General features: G+C 36.6%; 1 non-coding gene across 1 annotated transcript; it reads left to right on the forward strand.

Annotated features, from left to right (window-relative positions):
• The first annotated feature begins 8,581 nt into the window (after nucleotides 1-8,581).
• On the forward strand, nucleotides 8,582-8,688 carry LOC143678416 (U6 spliceosomal RNA). Its single transcript, XR_013173227.1, has one exon. It is a non-coding gene; the product is annotated as a U6 spliceosomal RNA (small nuclear RNA).
• Nucleotides 8,689-8,929: the final 241 nt, after the last annotated feature.

An 8,929-nucleotide genomic window follows, 5' to 3' on the forward strand; every position in this document is an offset into this window, starting at 1 on the left:
TGAGAATCTCAATAAAGATATAGGAAACTTAAAAAGGAACCAAACAGAATCCTGGTGTTGAAAACCATATTAACTGAAATGAAAAGATCCCTAAAGGGATTCAGAAACAGACTGAAGTTGGCAGAATCAGTGAACTGGAGAACAAGACTAATGAAATGATTCAGGCTGAGAACCAGAAATAAAAAAAGAATGGAAAAAAGTGAACAGGGCCTAAGAAACCTGTAGAACACCATCAAATGTACCAATGCACATGTTGGTGGAATCCCAGAAGAAAATAAAGGAAAGGTACAAAAGGAATATTCAGGGAAATAATGGCAGAAAACTTACAAAATTTAACAAAAGATATGAATGCATACATTCAAGAATTCCAGCAAACCGCAACAAGGATAAACTAAGGGAGGACAAAACCCAGAAAAATATTAGTCAAACTGTTTGTTTTAGTTTTCTTGGATGCTCAAACAAATACCATGCAATGGTTTGGTTTTAAAAATGGGAATTTATTTGCTTACAGTTTTGAAGCTCAGAGGAAGTCCAAATCAACGCATTATGAAGGCAATTCTTTCCCTTCAAACTGTCATGCTCTGAAGCTGACTGCTGGCAATACTTGGTCCTTAGCTTGTCACATGGCAAGGCATCTGGTGGCATCTCCTGATCTCTCCCTTCCTTTCCAGGTTCCATTGATGTCAAGCTTCTTGCTTCTTGTAGCTTTCTCTCACTCAGTCTCAATATCATTTTGCTTTAAAGAATTAAGACCGTCTTGATTGGGCTGGACCACACCTCAACTGAAGTAACCTCAACAAAATTTCCTGCTTACAATTGGTTCACACCCACAGGAATGAATAATGCTTAAGAATATGTTTTTCTGGGGTACATTCAGCTTCAACCCATCACACTGGTGATTGCCGAAGACAAGGAAAGTGTTCTGAAAGCTGTAAAAGAAAAGCAACATGTTACGTATAAGGGTGTCCCAGTAAGAGTAAGTGCTGGTTTTTCACCATTGTGAAGGCAAAAAGAAGTATTTAAAGTGCTAAAAGAAAACAACTGCTAAAAGAAAACAAACCAAGAAGTTTATGTGTGGCAAGAATGTATTTCAAAAATGAGGGAGAGGTAGGCTTCAATTAGACATTGCTACCTATCATAAGCTGCCAAACCCCAATTAAAACCATCCCTGCCGATCCTAAAGAATACCTAGGGCATTATATAAGATTCTACAAAGTTTCCATGCACTAGGGTAACTCTCCAAAATCTACAACTTCCCGATGCATCCCTGGACAAGATAAGTCCTGAAATGCAGAGGTGCATTTCCAAAACATCAACTAGTTCCATCCCCCATCCCATATTATTGACAGCCCCTTCCAACATGAAAAAGTTAGAATGGGCATAGCCTAAATGGCCTTAAAGAGTGAGAGAAAGATCAAAGTTGATGGTGGAGCTATACAGAGAAGGTAGGGTTTAACAAATGAGTATGAGTGATGAATCATTATACTGATATTTCTTTTCATCTCCAGTACCTTAGGGAAGCTAAAAATGAAAACCTAAAACTGTGGATTGTAACCTATACCAAACTCTAAAATCTGTTCTACAACTAATTGCTGTGATGTACTTTGAAATTTATTGCTCTTAGGTATATATATTATTTAAAGAGAAGGAGAATCACAACAGAGAAGAGAGGATTTAACAAATGAATATGACTGCTGAATCATTACATTGATGTTTCTGCTGGTCTTCAGCGTCTTGGAGCAGCTAGAAGCAAAAACAAAAAATCATGGAACTGTAACCCATACCAAACTTTAAAATCTGTTCTATAACTACTTGTTAAAATGTACTTGGAAATGTCTTGCTTTTTCTGCATATATGTCATATTTCACAATAAAAGAAACATTTAAAAAATGAGGGAGAGATGAAGGCATTCCCAGATAAACAAAATATGACAAAAGTTTGTCACCATTAGACCTGACATATAAGCAATGCTAAAAGGAGCTCTTCAGATTGAAAGGAAAGGATACTAGGCAGTGGATTGAAGCAGAATAAAGAAATAAAGCTCTCGTAAAGGTAATCTTATAGGTAATATGAATGCCAGTAATATGGTATCACATAACTATCACATAAAAAGTATTTACAAATCTATGATTTGGATATACAGTGTATAAAGATAATTTGTAACAAGTACAACAAAAATGTGATGGGACAGATGGATATAAGAATAATGTATGCATATGCTATTGAAGTAAAGTTGATATCAAATCAAATATTATCGATAAAGATTTAAGATGTTAGAAGGTGCTCTGACGCAAGCTTCAGGCAGACCTTCCTACCTGTCAAAACTTGCCCAACCAGGACAATTCCAGCCAATCCTAAAGAACACCTAGGGCAATTTATAAGATTACACAAGGGTTCCAGGCACTAGAGTAACTTGCCAGAAACCTACAACCTCCAGATAGGTCCCTGGTCCAGATAAATCCTGAAACCTAGCCCAGCCTCTCCAGAACATCAGACAGTTCCATCTCCCTACCCCATGTTAGTGACAGGCCATCCAATATCAAAAATTTAGAATTGCCATAACCCAAACAACCCCAATGAGAGGTATGGAAAGATCAAAGGTGGTGGTGGAATTATACATAGAGGATGGGACTTAACAAATGAATATGAATGCTGAATCATTAAATTGATATCTCTTTTAGTCTACAGTATTTTGGAGCAGCTAGAAGTAAAAACCTAAAATTATGGAATTGTAACCCATGTCAAAGTCTGAAATATGTTCTACAACTAATTGTGCTGCTGTGCTTGGAAATTTATAGCTTTTTAAATATATGTTATTGTTCACAAAAAAAGAAGGAAAAATAAGTTGATTGTGATGATAAAAAAAAGTATTTAAGCCCACTAGCCTCCTATATTCTAGAACACCTAGAAGGAAAAATATGAGAGGACTGTTATGTAGCCCATCCCCAATCTCTGGGATCTATCCTGTAACCACTTTTTAAAGAGTGCTTTGAAAACTATTGCTTTTTTATTTCTTTACTTCGTATATATGTTATACTATACAATAAAAAAAGTTTAAAAAAAAGAAAAAAGATTTAGGATGTTAAATTTAAACCACAAAGAAATTTTCTGAAAAATGTATGCAGAAAGAATTGAGCAAAGAGTCAAATCGTACACTATAAAAAAATCAAATAATTATGAAAACAGGCATTAACAGAAAAATTGAGGGAAAGAAAAGGTATAAGACTTACAAAGACCAAACATCAAAATGGCTGAAGAAACTATTATCAGTAGTTATTTTACATTTAAATGTATTAAACTTTCCAGTCAAAAGGCGAAGATTGTGGGCTGGGTTCAATTCCTGGTGTGTGCCCATGCAAAAAAAAAAGCAAGAAAACAAAAACAGGCAAAGATTGGAAGAATGAATAAAAAAAGCATGACCCAACTATATACTGACTACAAGACACTCATAAGTAAGTTGAAAGTGAAAAGATAGAAAAATATATACCTTGCAAACTGTAGCCAAAAGAGATCTGAAGTAACTATACCAGTATCAGATAAAATATACTTTAAGTAAAAAACTGTTATGAGCGACAAAAGAGATCCTTATACAAAGATAAAGGTGTCAATTCAACAAGAAAAGGACATAACAACTATACAGATATATGCACTAATGGCAGTGTCCCAAAATATATGAACTAAATATTGACAGAAATGAAAAGAGAAATGGTTCTTCATTAATAGTAGAAGATTTCAAAACAGTACTGTCAATAATGGATAGAACATGTAGACAGAAGATCAATAAGGAAATTGAAGACTTGAATAATACACTAACTAGAACTAACAGACATATATAAACACTTCACACAAAAGTAGTTGCGTAACCATTATTCTTTATTGCGCATGGGTACTTCTCAAGAATATGCTATATATTAGGTCACAAAAAAAAACTCATAGATTTAAAAATATTGGAATCATCCAACGTATTTTCTCTGACCATAATGGAATGAGGCTGCAATTTAATAACTGGGAGAACTGGAAAATTCATAAATATGTAGAAATTAAACAATACCTTTAAAAACCAATGGGTCAAAGAAAAAATCACAAAGGGAAGTTAGGAAACATCTTGAGACAAATGAAAATGAAAATACAACGTACTAAAACTTATGGAATGCTGCAAGGCAGTGTTGAGAGGGAAATGTAAATGTTTACATTAAAAAAGAAGAAACAGCTCACATCAGAACTCTAACCTCACAACAGGAGGAGAGGAAAAGAAGAACAAACTAAACCCAAACTGGGAAGAAAGAAAGAAAGAAGAAAGATTAACACAGAGTTATGACATGTAGCTTAAAAAAAAAATACAGAGAATACACAAAATCAAGAGTTGATTCTTTGAAAGGATCAATAAACTTTTACCTAGACTGACAAAGAAAAAAGAAAATGAATGCAAAGCCTAAAATCAGAAATGAAAAGGAGGCATTAATATCAGCCCCACAGAAATAAAAGGGATTATACAAGGATACCATGAACACTGTAAACCAAAAATTAGAAAACCTATATAAAATTAACAAACTCCTAGACTCACTCCTAGACTCAAGAAGAAATAGATTATTTCAACAGATCAGTAACAAGTATAGAGATTGGAGCAGTCATCAAAAACCTGCTAAACAAAGTAAATGTCAGGACCAGTTGACTAGACTGGTGAATTTTACCAAATATTCCAAGAAGAATTCATACCAATTTGCTCAAACTTTTCCAAAAAACTGAAGAGAAGAAAGCACGTGATAACTCATTCTGTGAGGTCAATATCAAACTAACATCAAAGCAGATGAAGACACCACAACAAAGAAAATTACAGACCAAAATCCCTTATGAATATAGTGTGCTGGTTTAAAGCTGTTATGTACCCCAGAAAAGGTCATGTTCTTTTAATACATTCTTGTGAAGGCAGATCTCTTGTGGGTGAGGCCTTTTAATTTGGTGTTTCAGTTGAGATGTGATCCATCCAATTCAAGGTGGGGCTTAGTCTTTACTGAAGTACTTTGCGAGAAGATAAAAGTGAGGAACACCCCAGAAAGCTTACAGAAAGAAATGCCCGGAGAAGAAAGAAGGACGTACAAGAGCTGAGAGAAAGAGCCAACAGGCACTGGTCATGTGCTTCCCATGTGACAGAGGAACCCTGAATACCACAGCATTTCTTCAGAGAAAGTATCTTCCTCTTGACGCCTTAATTTGGATATTTTCATGGCCTTAGAACTGTAAAGTTGGAAACTAATAAATCTCCCATTGTAAAACCCAACCCATTTCTGATATATTGCATTCTGACAGATTTAGTAAGCTATTGTATAGTTATAATAATTCTCTATAAAATGCTAATTCTACTCCAACAACATATTAAAAACAGTATACACAATGATTAAGTAGGATTTATTCCAGATATGCAAGGTGGGTCAAAATAAGAAAATCAATCAATGTAACCATCACATTAATAGAAGAACAAAGGACAAAACCACAAAATAATCTCAATTGATGCAGAAAAGATATTTGATAAAATCCAGCATCAGAGGACTTCCGGAGAAGATGGCGGCTTAGTAAGACGTGCGGGTCTTAGTTCCTCCTCCAGAACAGCAACTAAAGAAACAGAAACAATACGAAACAGCTCCCAGAGCCACGACAGAGACAAAAAGACAGCGTACCCCATTCTGGAACGGCTGAACGGGCAGGGAGAATCCGCTGCGGTGAGATACCCGAGGGGTGCGTGTTTTCCCGGCCAGGGCGGCTGGCGACTGGGGTCCCCTCCATGCATGTGGCTCCCCGGTCTGACTGGGAATGTTGGATAGCGGGGCCCTCCCACCACGCTTGGGGTCTCGGGCCAGCTGGGCAATTTGGACCGGCACTCCCCCAAGCCACGGCGGCCGGCGACCCCCCCTCCACGCGCAGTTTCCCGGGCCGACTGCGAGATTCAGATTGGCAAGTTAAAGGAGCCACAGCATCTTTTACTGGTGGGACCCGCAGACAGACGAGTACCACGAGCGCCACCTACTGGGCAGGAAAAGAAAAACAGAGCCCAGAGATTTCATAGAAAAACCTTTCAACCAGCCGGGTCCCACACCCAGGGAAATCTGATCAAATGCCCAGACACCAGCAGAAAATAATGGATGACGCTCGGAAAATTGAAGATATGGCCCAGCCAAAGGAACAAACCAATAGTTCAAATGAGATACAGGAGCTGAGACAACTAATGCTGAATATACGAACAGAAATGGAAAAACTCTTCAAAAACCAAATCAATAAATTGAGGGAGGACATGAAGAAGACATGGGCTGAACAAAAAGAAGAAATAGAAAATCTGAAAAAACAAATCACAGAACTTATGGGAGTGAAGGACAAAGAAGAAAAAATGGAAAACACAATGGATACCTACAATGGTAGATCTAAAGAGACAGAAGCTACAATTAGTGAACTGGAGGATGGAACATCTGAATTCCAAAAAGAAACAGAAACTATAGGGAAAAGGGGAAAAACTTGAGCAGGGGATCAGGGAACTGAATGACAATATGAAGTGCACAAATATACGTGTTGTGGGTGTCCCAGAAGGAGAAGAGAAGGGAAAAGGAGGAGAAAAACTAATGGAAGAAATTATCACTGAAAATTTCCCAACTGTTATGAAAGACCTAAATTTAAGATCCAAGAAGTGCAGCGTACCCCAAAGAGATTAGACCCAAATAGGCGTTCTCCAAGACACTTACTAGTTAGAATGTCAGAGGTCAAAGAGAAAGACAGGATCTTGAAAGCAGCAAGAGAAAAACAATCCATCACATACAAGGGAAACCCAATAAGACTATGTGTAGATTTCTCAGCAGAAACCATGGAAGCTAGAAGACAGTGGGATGATATATTTAAATTACTAAAAGAGAAAAACTGCCAACCAAGACTTCTATATCCAGCAAAATTGTCCTTCAAAAATGAAGGAGAAATTAAAACATTTATAGACAAAAAGTCACTGAGAGAATTTGTGACCAAGAGACCAGCTCTGCAAGAAATACTAAAGGGAGCACTAGAGTCAGATACGAAAAGACAGAAGAGAGAGGTATGGAGTAAAGTGTAGAAAGAAGGAAAATCGGATATGATATATATAATACAAAAGGCAAAATGGTAGAGGAAAATATTATCCAAACAGTAATAACACTAAAAGTTAATGGACTGAATTTCCCAATCAAAAGACATAGACTGGCAGAATGGATTACGACCCAGCAATACCACTGCTAGGTATCTACTCAAAGGACTTAAGGGCAAAGACACAGACGGACATTTGCACACCAGTGTTTATAGCAGCATTATCTACAATTGCAAAGAGATGGAAACAGCCAAAATGTCCATCAACAGATGAGTGGCTAAACAAACTGTGGCGTATACCTACGATGGAATATTATGCAGCTTTAAGACAGACTAAACTTATGAAGCATGTAATAACATGGATGGACCTAGAGAACATTATGCTGAGTGAGTCTAGCCAAAAACTAAAGGACAAATACTGTATGGTCCCACTGATGTGAACCGACATTCGAGAATCAGCTTGGAATATATCATTGGTAACAGAGACCAGCAGGAGTTAGAAACAGGGTAAGATAATGGGTAATTGGAGCTGAAGGGATACAGACTGTGCAACAGGACTAGATACAAAAACTCAAAAATGGACAGCACAATAATACCTAAGTGTAATGTAACTATGTTGGAACACTGAATGAAGCTGCACCTGAAATATAGTTTTTTGTTTGTTTAAAAAAAAAAAAATCCAGCATCAATTCTTGATAAAAACATTTAGAAAACTAAGAATAGACAGAAACTTCTTCAACATCTTAAAGGGCATATATGAAAAACCCATGGCTAACATCATACTCAATGGTGAAAGACTGAAAGCTTTCCCTCTATGATCAGGAAAAAGTAATGGACGCCCAGTGTCATCATTGTTATTCAACACTGTACTGAAAGTTCTAGACAAGGTAATTAGGCAAGAAATAGAAATAAAAGCCATCCCAATTTCAAAGGAAGAAGTAAACTCTCCTATTTGCAGACATCATGATCCCATATACAAAAAATTCTGAAACTACACGACAAAGCTACTAGAGCTAATTAATGAATTCAGTAAAGTGGTGGGTTACAGGATCAACTTGCCATACTCAACAATGTTTCTATTCAATAGTGATGAACAATCTTAAAAGGAAGTCAAGAAAAAATTCCATTACCAATAGCAGCTAAAAGAATAAAATGTCTCAGAATATATTTAACCAAGGATATAAACAGCCTGTACATGGAAAACAACAGAACATTGCTAAAAGAAATCAAGGAAGACCTAAATAAATGGAAGGACATTTTGCGTTCATGGATTAGAAGACTAAATATTGTTAAGAAGTAAATTCTACTCAATGTGATGTACAGATTCACTGTAATCCCAATCAAAATTCCAACAGCCTTCTTTGCAGAAATGGGAAAGCTAAACACCAAATTTATATGGACAGATAAGGGAGCCCACAGAGCCAAAACCATTTTGAAAAAGAACAAAGTTGGAGAACTCACACTTTCTGATTTTAAAATTTTTACAGTGCTCACTTCAGCAGCACATATACTAAAGTTGGTACAATACAGAAAAGATTAGTATGGCCCCTGCACAAGGATGACACACAAATTCTTGAAACATTACATATTTTTTACAATAAAAAAAGTTAAAAAAAAAAAAAAGATACCCAGAAAAAGCATATTTGACATAATAGAATGTTCAGGAATGCAAGGCCCATTTCAGATGCTTCTCCCAGTGAAGATAAAAGTTAAGTGACACCACAAGGGAGAAATAGGACAAATCTAGAATGCAGGCCATCTTACATGTCAACTGTCCTAGATAAGGACAATAAGGCAAGCCCATGATTAAAGTTTACAGGGAAGACTGTTCCAT

Source organism: Tamandua tetradactyla, chromosome 3 (assembly GCF_023851605.1).
Source record: "Tamandua tetradactyla isolate mTamTet1 chromosome 3, mTamTet1.pri, whole genome shotgun sequence".
Classification (NCBI taxonomy): domain Eukaryota; kingdom Metazoa; phylum Chordata; class Mammalia; order Pilosa; family Myrmecophagidae; genus Tamandua; species Tamandua tetradactyla.